The sequence below is a fragment of the Protobothrops mucrosquamatus genome, unplaced genomic scaffold (genome assembly GCF_001527695.2).
Source record: "Protobothrops mucrosquamatus isolate PMUCROS unplaced genomic scaffold, P.Mucros_1.0 scaffold25, whole genome shotgun sequence".
Lineage (NCBI taxonomy): Eukaryota > Metazoa > Chordata > Lepidosauria > Squamata > Viperidae > Protobothrops > Protobothrops mucrosquamatus.
In genome coordinates, this window is record NW_015386410.1 from 987,474 (window position 1) to 998,132 (window position 10,659).

Below are 10,659 nucleotides of genomic sequence, written 5' to 3' on the forward strand. Positions count from 1 at the left end.
ATGCATTCCTTGCAATAGATTAACACTACCCATGACTGTCCTACCAACATAGGCATATTTAATATTTCTCAATCCATTTCCCTATCTTCAATAAAGATATCAAAAAATAGCTGTTTGGGGGTGTTTGGGTGTGTGCCTTTTAGTCAGACAGCTTAATTCCTGGCAACTGCCTGGATTAGTCCTTGCACTTTTTTCCATTGGTGCATAATTTTCAATTGTTCATTCCTCTGACAAACGCAGCTATCTTTATAATTGAGACGTTATTTTCACCTCCATACATCCATTGCATCAGATAATTTACAAACAATACTGAACTTGGTGCATTAATGGTCAAACTTGATATGGCAGCTTTCCATGTACCTGTGATTTTAACAGGATTTGTGCATCCATTTTAATTTGGAGAAAATAATTTAAAATATTTGTTATTTTAATTAAAGTAAATTGTACTCTGGAGCTATAATTCTTTTAAAATGATCAGCTAGGAAGATATCTCTCATTAATCAGCACACTTTATTAAAATCAAAAGTTATAAAAACAGCACCACAGATTGTTTTAAGCAAGGGCTTATTAAAATTTAAGGTGTAAATTCCTGTTGAAAGGGGGAATTTCCTTTAAAGTAGGAGAAAAGTGAAGATGTTTCTTCTAAAATCTGTGAGATAGCATCTATTTTGGGAGCAGATTTTGAATGTTTGTTCTAATGCTTTCCCCTTTTTTTAAACTAAACTTATTTTTTTATAAATTATTGGTTTTATGCTATTTTATATCAGATTTTTTTAAAAAAAATTAAAAAACCTTCTGGGGTTTATTGTATAAGGAATATCATACAAATATATTACGTGTGGGTCAACTTTTAGGAGACCATCCAAGATTTATGAATTATTATTACTAATGTTAATTGTTTCCCCCTTCCTTTTTTATTCTATATTTTGAATCTTAGCTTCATTAGGCCTCTGGAATACTTGGCTGAGCAGAAAAGCAAGATGAGATGAAATAAAATGAAATGAAATGACAGAAATCGCAGATTCAAATCAGTTAAAGGGAAAGAGCTGCGGTTAATATCAAAGACCAGAAGATGGGTTATACGGCAGTATAAGCTGCCAAAATACAAAATGTTTTGGGGGACATCATAATATCAAAGGAAAAGTCATGGACCTCCACAGTTTGGATGCCACAAAAGGAAAGGTTGTTTTACTTCTTTCTGGCAAAGCATATCAATAACATATGGAAAAGACTAGGGTTCTCACATTCGACAGCAACAATCAGGATGACCATTAAATGGCCATAAGAAGTAGTTTTCTTGATCACTTTGTGACCACCTAAAAGTCATCCAAATGTTTGTAGCTATTTTACCTATCAGTAATTAACAAAACCATAAAGGAGGAAACAACCTACTCAACTATCCTATCAATTTCTTACAGAAGACAATAGTCAACCACCTCCAAGAAGTCCATAGAGTAGGTAGGGCTCAAAAGCAATTGCTCACTTCCTCTGTGGACTTCAGCAACTCATACTTGGTACAGTAAGAAAGCAAGCCCCAAACCCACAGAGTGCCACAGCAAAGGAATGTCTGCAGAAATCCCTCTATTAACTCCAAAACGATCTTCTTTCAACCTCCTGTTAGTAAACAGTTGCACAATTGGCAAGAATAATCTATCTCTGATGTTAAATTTAACACACACATCCAATCTCAGTTGTACCCACGCAGAAATAAGCACACTGTTTGCTGAACGGGTGCCAATTTTGAAAATGTTGCTGGAAAGTATTTGTTGCATACAAATGTGTATATACAAACATGTGTATCTGTACCTCCATATATATGCATCGTGTAAAATTAACACAACCAATATAGGCTAATGCTGCTAGCTTTGTAAATGACAATATACTATTTTTATTGGTTTCAGCAATTGAATATCTAAGTGAATACTTATATCTAATAGCTAACCCTGTCGCAATCTGGCTTTCCCCAGCTTGATGACCTCTAGATACACTACCATAAAAACTTATAGAAATCCTGACATCTATGTGTATCTGATTTCCATTGAACACTGTCTCCAATAGTGGTACTCACATTGCTATAATGCTGATTCTTAACTTGCCCCCTTCTTTCCCCCCCCCCCCCAAACACAAACATTTCCTAATGTCATTTCTTTCTTCCAAGGAAAGGCTGCCGAAGCTCTTTTGTCAAATTGGTTACTCCTCAACAACCGTTAAGAATTTTTAAGTTGTTTAGACTGGATATGGCATTTTTATCCACATATCAAGCCCTTTTCAAGAACCTGGGATAGGCAGATGTTGTTATTTTATGATGTTACAGATATGCTTGCTGGATGTAAGCTGTTCCAAGCAAAGCTGCCTTTTGCAATTGACTGATGGTGATTTGGTCAATGCTGATGGTGTTCAACTGGTGTTCGGGATGTTTGGGGATTGTGCTGCCAACTGATTCATTTTAGTTTTTTTATGGCTGAGGAAAATGGGAACTCTCTTCTTCATGGCCAGCCTACCAACCAAAAAGAGTAAGTTACTTGTCTCAAATGACTGCCTCTCCAAAAAGTAGGTTGTCAGAAGAATTGCAAAAAAAATTCTGAGATCCCCAAATGTGTAGATACCAATTTTTGCTTGGCTCCACCAAGCTGCACACAGAACTGATACTTATCATTTTAAAATACTTATTTTTTAATATTTCTTATCTTTTTCTTTTAACTCTCTGTTAGGGACCCAGAATCATATGTTTGAGATTAGTAACCTAAAAAAATCAAGTAAGTCAAAATAAATATTAATTTTCAAAAGGGAAAGCATCTGTGTTACAAAGGAAGTTTGCACCTCGAGTATCCTCTTGAGTGGAATATTTTTCAGGTTTTCAAGGCAAAGGGATGTTTTGTGCCTGGCTCATTTAGCATTTGTGAGGATGGTCATAAGTATAGTAATTGACTCCCCCCAAAAGATGGAAGCTGCAAAATCTTATTTATTTGTTTATTTGTATTCTGCCTTTATTATTTTTACAACTCAAGGTGGCGAACATACCTAATACTCTTCCCTTCCTCCTTCTATGTTCCCCACAATAATAACCTTGTGAGGTGAGTTGGGCTGAGAGGGAGTGACTACTAGTCCAAAGGCCCCCAGCTGGCTTTCATGACTAAGGTGGGACTAGAACGAACAACAAAGATGACAAAGTGTCTGACTCTGGAGGCTAAATTATAGGATGAATGGGTGAGGGAGCTGGGAAGGTCTACTCTAGCCTATCAACGAGAAGGATTCAGAGAGAACATAATTCCAGTACTTGAGGGGCTGTCACAAGGAAGAAGAGATTGACTTATTCTCTAAGGCACCAGAGGGCAGGACAAGAAGCAATGGGTGGAAGTTCGTCACAGAGAAATCCAACTTAGAAGTAAGGAGAAATTTTCTGACAATAAGAGCAATTAATCAGTGGAACAGCTTGCCTGCTGGGCTTGTGGGTGCTCCATCACTGGAGGTTTTCAAGACTATGCTGGTCAACCATATAATGATGATGATGATGATGATGATGATGATGATGATGATGATGATGATGATGATGATGATAATAATAATAATAATAATAATAATAATAATAATAATAATAATGATAATAATAATAATAAAGTTGGAAGGGACCTTGGAAGTCATCTGTTCCAACTCCCTGCTCAGGCAGGAAACCCTATAACATTTCAGACAAATGGCCGTCCAGTCTCTTCTTAAAAACTTCCAGTGTTGGAGCATTCACCACTTCTGGAGGCAAGGTGTTCCACTGGTTAATTGTTCTAACTGTCAGGAAGTTTCTCCTTAGTTCTAGGTTGCTTCTCTCCTAGATTTGACTGGGATGGTATAAGGTCCTGCCTTGAGGTGAGGGGAGTTGGACTACAAGGGTCCCTTCCAATCTTATGATTCTAGAACTCGAGTCTCTTGGTGACTGGCCCAAAGTCACCCAGTTGGCTTTCATGCCTAAGGCAGGACTAGAACTGACAGTCTCCTGCTTTCTAGTCTAGTGCCTTTACCACTACACCAAATTGGCTCTCTTTTTTCCCCTCCATGATGGTGGCAGTCAACAGTATTTTCAAGTTTACTTATAAAGAAGAGGGTTTTTTTTTCATCAGCAGCTTACACAGAGCACATCCAAGTAGTAGTCCTTTTATTCTCCCCTGGGTCACTTATTTCTGGCTATCGGTTAGTGCTAATACAATGGTTATAAGGTTTGACCTACCCCATCCCACTCTCATAAACGACTCAGGAGTGATAATCTCACGTTTCCTTGTATGCCATCACAATCTTGTATTCCACAATGAACATCTCTGGCACAGGGACATTCCCAGAGGATCCCAACCACAGGTGGCCATAAAAAAATGGATGAAGCTCCCAAGTACCTCCTAAAGTTAAGCAATTGTGGATTTTAATGTGACAGAAGGGGGAACTTATTAGTTACAGATCCAAGTGGTGGTTATTATTGATGGTATTTAATTTTAATCAGACTGAGATGTAAGGGAATTTCAATCAAATTTAGTTTGACTGCTGCCACCTCTTAAAGTCTGAAGCTTATATGTGGCCAAAGGAAATCTGCATATCCTTGTATGAAATACGAAGTTGTAATATATTTGTCCTAAATGTATTACATCCATCCTACTCAGTGTAATCAGAGAAACCAGTTTTTCAGAATATATTTTCCACCACAACAAAAGAACAAAGAGAACAAAAGACCCTCATGGTTTGTCACACCGGCAACACATAGGAATAATTTCTAAAATTACATCAAAGATGCACATATGTACTTCCACCAGAAAATCTTGTATATTTCAACCTTTCCTCAACAGAAACATGCTCTCCCTCCCCCCCCGTTTTGACGGGAATTGTCCTCATTTGTCCCTCTTCTAGTTTTGCAATACATTTTGCAAGATGAGGCACCCAGCATTGTACACTGTCTTCTAGATGCAGCTGCTGAAAACCAAAGAATTGTGCCAAAGGCATTATAGAAAAGGTCAGGTTTTTTATGGAGGGAACAGAAATCTTGCAGCAATCTTCCCAGAGTTTCACTAAAAAAAATCCTGGCTCAAAATGGGGGAAAAAAATACAATGCTTACAAGGTTTGACCTAACCCCATTCCACTGGCACAAAAGACCAGGGAGTGATAGTCTCATATTCCATACTATGACATCGCAAGCTTGCATTTTACAATGAACATCTCTAGCGTTATTGAGCCCCGGAGCATCCTTGATATAGCTTCCCACGTGTCTCCTCAGCAGCATAGCTAGCTCATGTGGTCTTACTGCCGTTATCAAGGAAACAGGCTTGTGAAGGGCCTCTGGCAAGCAATGCCTCTGTGTGTGTGTGTGTGTGCGTGCACACGCACACACACACACGTGTGTGTGTAAGGGGGGGTGATGGGAATAGACGCAGCATCATCTCCTGCTTTTAGAGACCCACATCTGTCAGAGACATGATTCAGGATATTTCAGGACTGTCCAGCACCATCCAGTAATAAATGCTGGGATATAATTTTGAAATGATCAGTACTGAATGTGCTAAGCAATCCCAGATGCAGTCTTAAGAGGTTCACCTGGGAACACTTTGGTTTGTTGCATATGCATTCTGAGTACAGTCCAAGAAACCAGCAATCACCTATTGGGGCTTGGCTACCTTTGAGATAACTTATGTAGGAGAAGGCGTGGTAGAACTTGGGGATGGGGTTAAAAAAGGAATCAGCCTAGAATCCCAACATAGCCACAAGCGAACCAACCTCCCTTGAATTTTGTTGACTCTTACCTAACTCCAAACAGATGCTAGCCATTAGCTAAGAAGATTCCTGTGCACAGGCATGGTTAGAAATAAATGAGTTTAATTAGACCTTCACATGAAGACCTCGTCTTTTGTGCCTGACAGCTTACTTCAAATGGAATTGGTTTACCCAAGGCATGCCTGCAGAGTTGCTGGTAATTTCTATTCCTTGGGAGGTGTGAGGAGTGGGAACTTGAAAGAAAGTATCCTTTGTGGAAAGTCTTTATTTATAGAATGGCTTCCCAGCAGATAAAAGAACCATGTTCTCACACTCTCACACTCAGGAAGCTTTGTGTGTGTGTGAATTGAGGGTGGACAGAGACAATGGAGTATGTGATAACTTTCTGGTTTTGATTAACAAGAGCAGTGTTGAGATGTTTTCTGCTATAACCTCTAAAATAAATCTTCCTTTACATATATGTGGTCATGTTTGTATTTTAACACCTGCAAAGGCCTGCTATCTTTAGCTTGATTTAATTCATTTGAAGGTCAAGCGGGCACCAAGCCTTTCTTAAGAAGTCTATCTCAAATGTCAACTAAAAATCCATTCCACTTTAAAAAAAAAAAAAAAAGTCTGCTGAAGCTATATTAGGTTGTTGATTTGTTTCAAACAGATCAGATTGTTTAATACGTCAGGGATTAGAACAGGGGTGGGCAACTATGGTCCCTTTACGATCTGTGGACTTCAACTCCCAGAATTCCTCAGCCAGCCAGAATTTCTGAACCAGTTGTGCTGACTCAGGAATTCTGGAAGTGGAAGTCCACAATTGATAAAGGGACCAAAGTTGCCCACACCTTGATTAGAACCTCCAACTCATAATCCACTTTGAATGCTACTGGACTGTTTGGACCTCACATGAAGGGCACCTCATATGAAGTCTTTCTCCAATAATGTATCCACTCCTTTACTGCACGAATAAGGGAAAGCAAAATGTAGACTCGTGGACTTCAACTCCCAGAATTCCTGAGCCAGCCATGCTGGCTCAGGAATTCTGGGAGTTGAAGTCCACGAGTCATAAAAGAGCCAAGGTTGCCTACCCCTACTCTAGTGGAGTGTCATAGTTCGTAAGATCGTAATTTCATCCCAGTGATTTTTTTAATCAAGCACACACAGTAACATCAAGCACATGTATGAACATAAGAATTTATCTTATAGCAAGTCATATTCTTGGTCAGTCTACCACACTAGTTGTGGAATTGCAAGATTTCAATTAGAGCTGAACAGATTTTCTTAGTCCTGCTTGGAGATGTTAACATATGAGACGTAGATCTACTGCAGCAAAGCTCTATTGCTATTTTTTATTATTCTCTTCTTAATAGGATTCCACCAGGCAAAAGTAAAGACATATCTTTCCTCAGTTGGCCCTTAGATCTAACATGTACTTTGGTGCTTAATGGATTTTATGCGTGACTAAGGTCAGATCAACATTGCTAGGTATTGTATGAGCAAGAATGTGACCACTCTTGTCCTTAAAAATAAAGAAAACACGGTAGTTTTCAATGTATCTTGTGAAGCTGAATTCTGTTATTTAAATTTATTCACAATGAATCTCATTCTCACATTTGTGACACTGTATGAAGAGGCAGGTTGTAACATTTAAGGTGAAGCACTTGTAGTACTTTGATTTGAAACGCAAAAACAAGGGTGGTGATATTATTCAGAGTGAGATTTCTCTTGGATATTTTTAAAAAAATATTTATCCCACCCCACATCGATTTCTCGTTCATTAAGAGATTCATAAATAAAGGTGCCCAACATTTTGGATCATTTTTGGATATAATACATAGTTCCTTCATACAGATACACTTTATCTTGCATCAGCTTCAGTCCAATTTCTTCAGAAGAATTCTCTTCTTACAGTATTTGGATTATTTCCCTTTCAATTATGGGGATTTAAAACACAGTGTTCTTAGGTTTCTGGCTAAAATAACTAATTCCTCTGCCCCCAGTTGCTGGCATTTTGTCTCTGCAGTGTGAGCATAGCAATACTGATTTCTAAATCATAGTGCTGATTGGCCTATTCAATGATTGTGAGGGTAAAACTCTGGTGGATTGTGGGTCCTTGGTGGGTCCTTGGTGCTCTCTGAGCTTGGTGGCTTTCTTGCAGACATTTCATTATCAAACTGGGTAACATCATCCATTATCCCATTTGTGCTTTCTGAAGCCTTTGACGCCCATATATGATACTGATAGAAGTGGGAGAACTGATGATGTTATCTAGTTTGGTAATGAAATGTCTGTAAGAAAACCACCAAGCTCAGAGAGCACCAAGGACCCACAATTCAACATAGTTCTGAGTTACAAATATTCTTTTCTATCTGTACTCTGGTAGGCATTTGAGAAGGAAAAAAAACGGGCATTTGTTATAACTCTGTGAATGGTATATGCCTTTACTTTTTACTTTACATTTATTTTTTACATATATCAAGTAAAAATGGCATTACATCGTCCTGTATTTTTCTGCAAACACACATAGTTTTGATTTTTAAAAAGTCAATATAATGATATAGATGTGCCGGAGTTTCTAATTGCAGCAATTTCTATTCATTCTTATCTATCAGCCTTCTGTCCATTCTAATGTATGATGTGATCTTTATTTAACTTCCTTTCTTACTTACTTCCCTATGTAGCCATGTGTTGTGTGGTGTATGAGTGTGTGTGTTGTTTGTGTGTGTGTGTGTGGAAATATGTGTCTGCCTTTGTGCAGTTCACTGTGTGCTTTTTCTTTGATAGAGCAGGTGCCTATCTTTTCCCCTCCATCTGGTCGAAAGTCAGAGTTATTCAAATGAGAACTTAAAAAGCAGAGGGAGAATGTCCCTTTCCTTTTATATATATATATATATAAGGGATTTCTGGGATGTATTAACAAGAGAAAGGACGGTTTAACCAGACCTACAGTATAAAGCACTATTGAATTGGTAGCTTTTGCTTCCAGGCATTATGGGCATATTACAAACCTGGAATTATCATCATCCAGTTAAAATGTGCATAGTAGACTTTTGTGGCTATTACATGGAAACTACATTTAATTCTCACTTCCAGCTTCCAAGGCACATTAGCCAGGTGCAATGTGAGAAATGGAAAATTCACAGGCACAATGAGGAGCTGTCAGACTTCACACCAGGCAATAAATATCAACTGTCCAAAAACTGCATTTGATAATAGTAGAAGCTTCACAAACTCAACGCAGTTAGATAAATTGCTCCACTGAGAAAGAAGTCGTATAAATGCCTACTGCAGAACAGAGCTATTAGGCCTATATATAATGCAATCATGGGGTTTAAATCTTAGGTCTTTTCTTTCCATCCTTTCAAATCAATGCTTCTCTCCATTGTGAAAGTTAGAGACATCTAGTTCACGTTTACAGAACAGTTCTCTCTGCCTTAGAATAACTGATTCTCACCAGACACATCAGTACACAATAGCATACTCTGGTATTTCATGCTAATTAATTAAGAGTAACTCCCTCTATTTCTACATTCCCTGTCCTGTTTGCAGACTGGAATCCTTACTGTTTCTATATATTTCCCTTAAAATGTTAGGGGTGAAAATTTGGATTTAGAGCACCATAGAGTGACTAAGAGAATGAAGGATTTCATATTAAATAATTAGGATATACAATGCAGTATATTATGTCCCTAACCACAATCCTATTCCAATTAATACAGTTCTAACACATCTACTCTTGACATGGCCCAAGTCTTCAGGGTGGGCTTACAACTGGTTAAGTCATGATTTGTCTATGGTTTTTGGAATAAGACATAAGTTAGAAATCAGGGTTTAAAAACCACAGTGCCTGAGTTCACACAACATGCTGACACAAAACCAAATAAACCATATTATGGCTTTGTACAGCATGTGACTGTACAGCTGATTTTGGGGTATATAGAAACATATAAACCAAAGCACTGAATTTAATTTAAGACACACATGCAAATTTTGTTTTGATGGTTGTTTCAAATAGTATACTATAAAAATTCATAGAGGTAAAATGAGAGCTATACTCCTTCAATTAAATGGCTTATAGCACAAGAAAATATTTTCCTGGAATGCACCAGGCTAGCAAGTTACAGTCTAGATTTTGAATTCATAGCTTCTCATTAAATCTTGCTACCTATATCTTCTAAAACAATTATCTGTTGTTCCCATAATAAACATACAATATTGAATTACTCTATAATCTGCCAATATTTAACATAATAGCATATTTCACTGTATTCATAATCTTATACTAACATTTTGATATAATTTTACTTTTAGATATTAAAGGAAGAGGACTCAAACTAAAAAACAACTTGATCATCTCTAAGAAAAAAAACATTTAAAAATGTTTTTTCATTCTATTTTATTAAAACAGAAAGAAAGAAAAACCCACCAGAACTAACATAGCTTTAAAAAAATATGAAAATGCATTCTGAAATGATAGCCTTGATTAATATCAATGGCTATCATTTATTCATCAAGCAACCTTTAGTTAAGCTACAGATCAAACCAACTGAGATCCGTTGCCTCATATATCAAATGTATTTTATATTGGCATATTAAACACCTCCAGCTATTTATTTCTGCTAGGGCTACAAAAGAGAAGCAATTTATTATCAGAACAAGCAATTTCCAGAAATCTTTCCTGCCGCCTTTCTTGCCAAAAAGAATGTAATGTACAGTTACTCATACAGCTCTGTTGTAAGCTCAGTCAGTACAACTGTATAGAAGATTATTCATAAGCCTACTCCAAAATAGATGCCAAGGCAGTCTTGATACCTTATAGATGTATTGGAGTAGCAATGAGCCCCAGACTCCCCGCTGAATACACTTGGGAATTCTGGGAATTGTAGTTCAAACATACTTTGGGAAAACTTCATCTTGTTATATTGTAT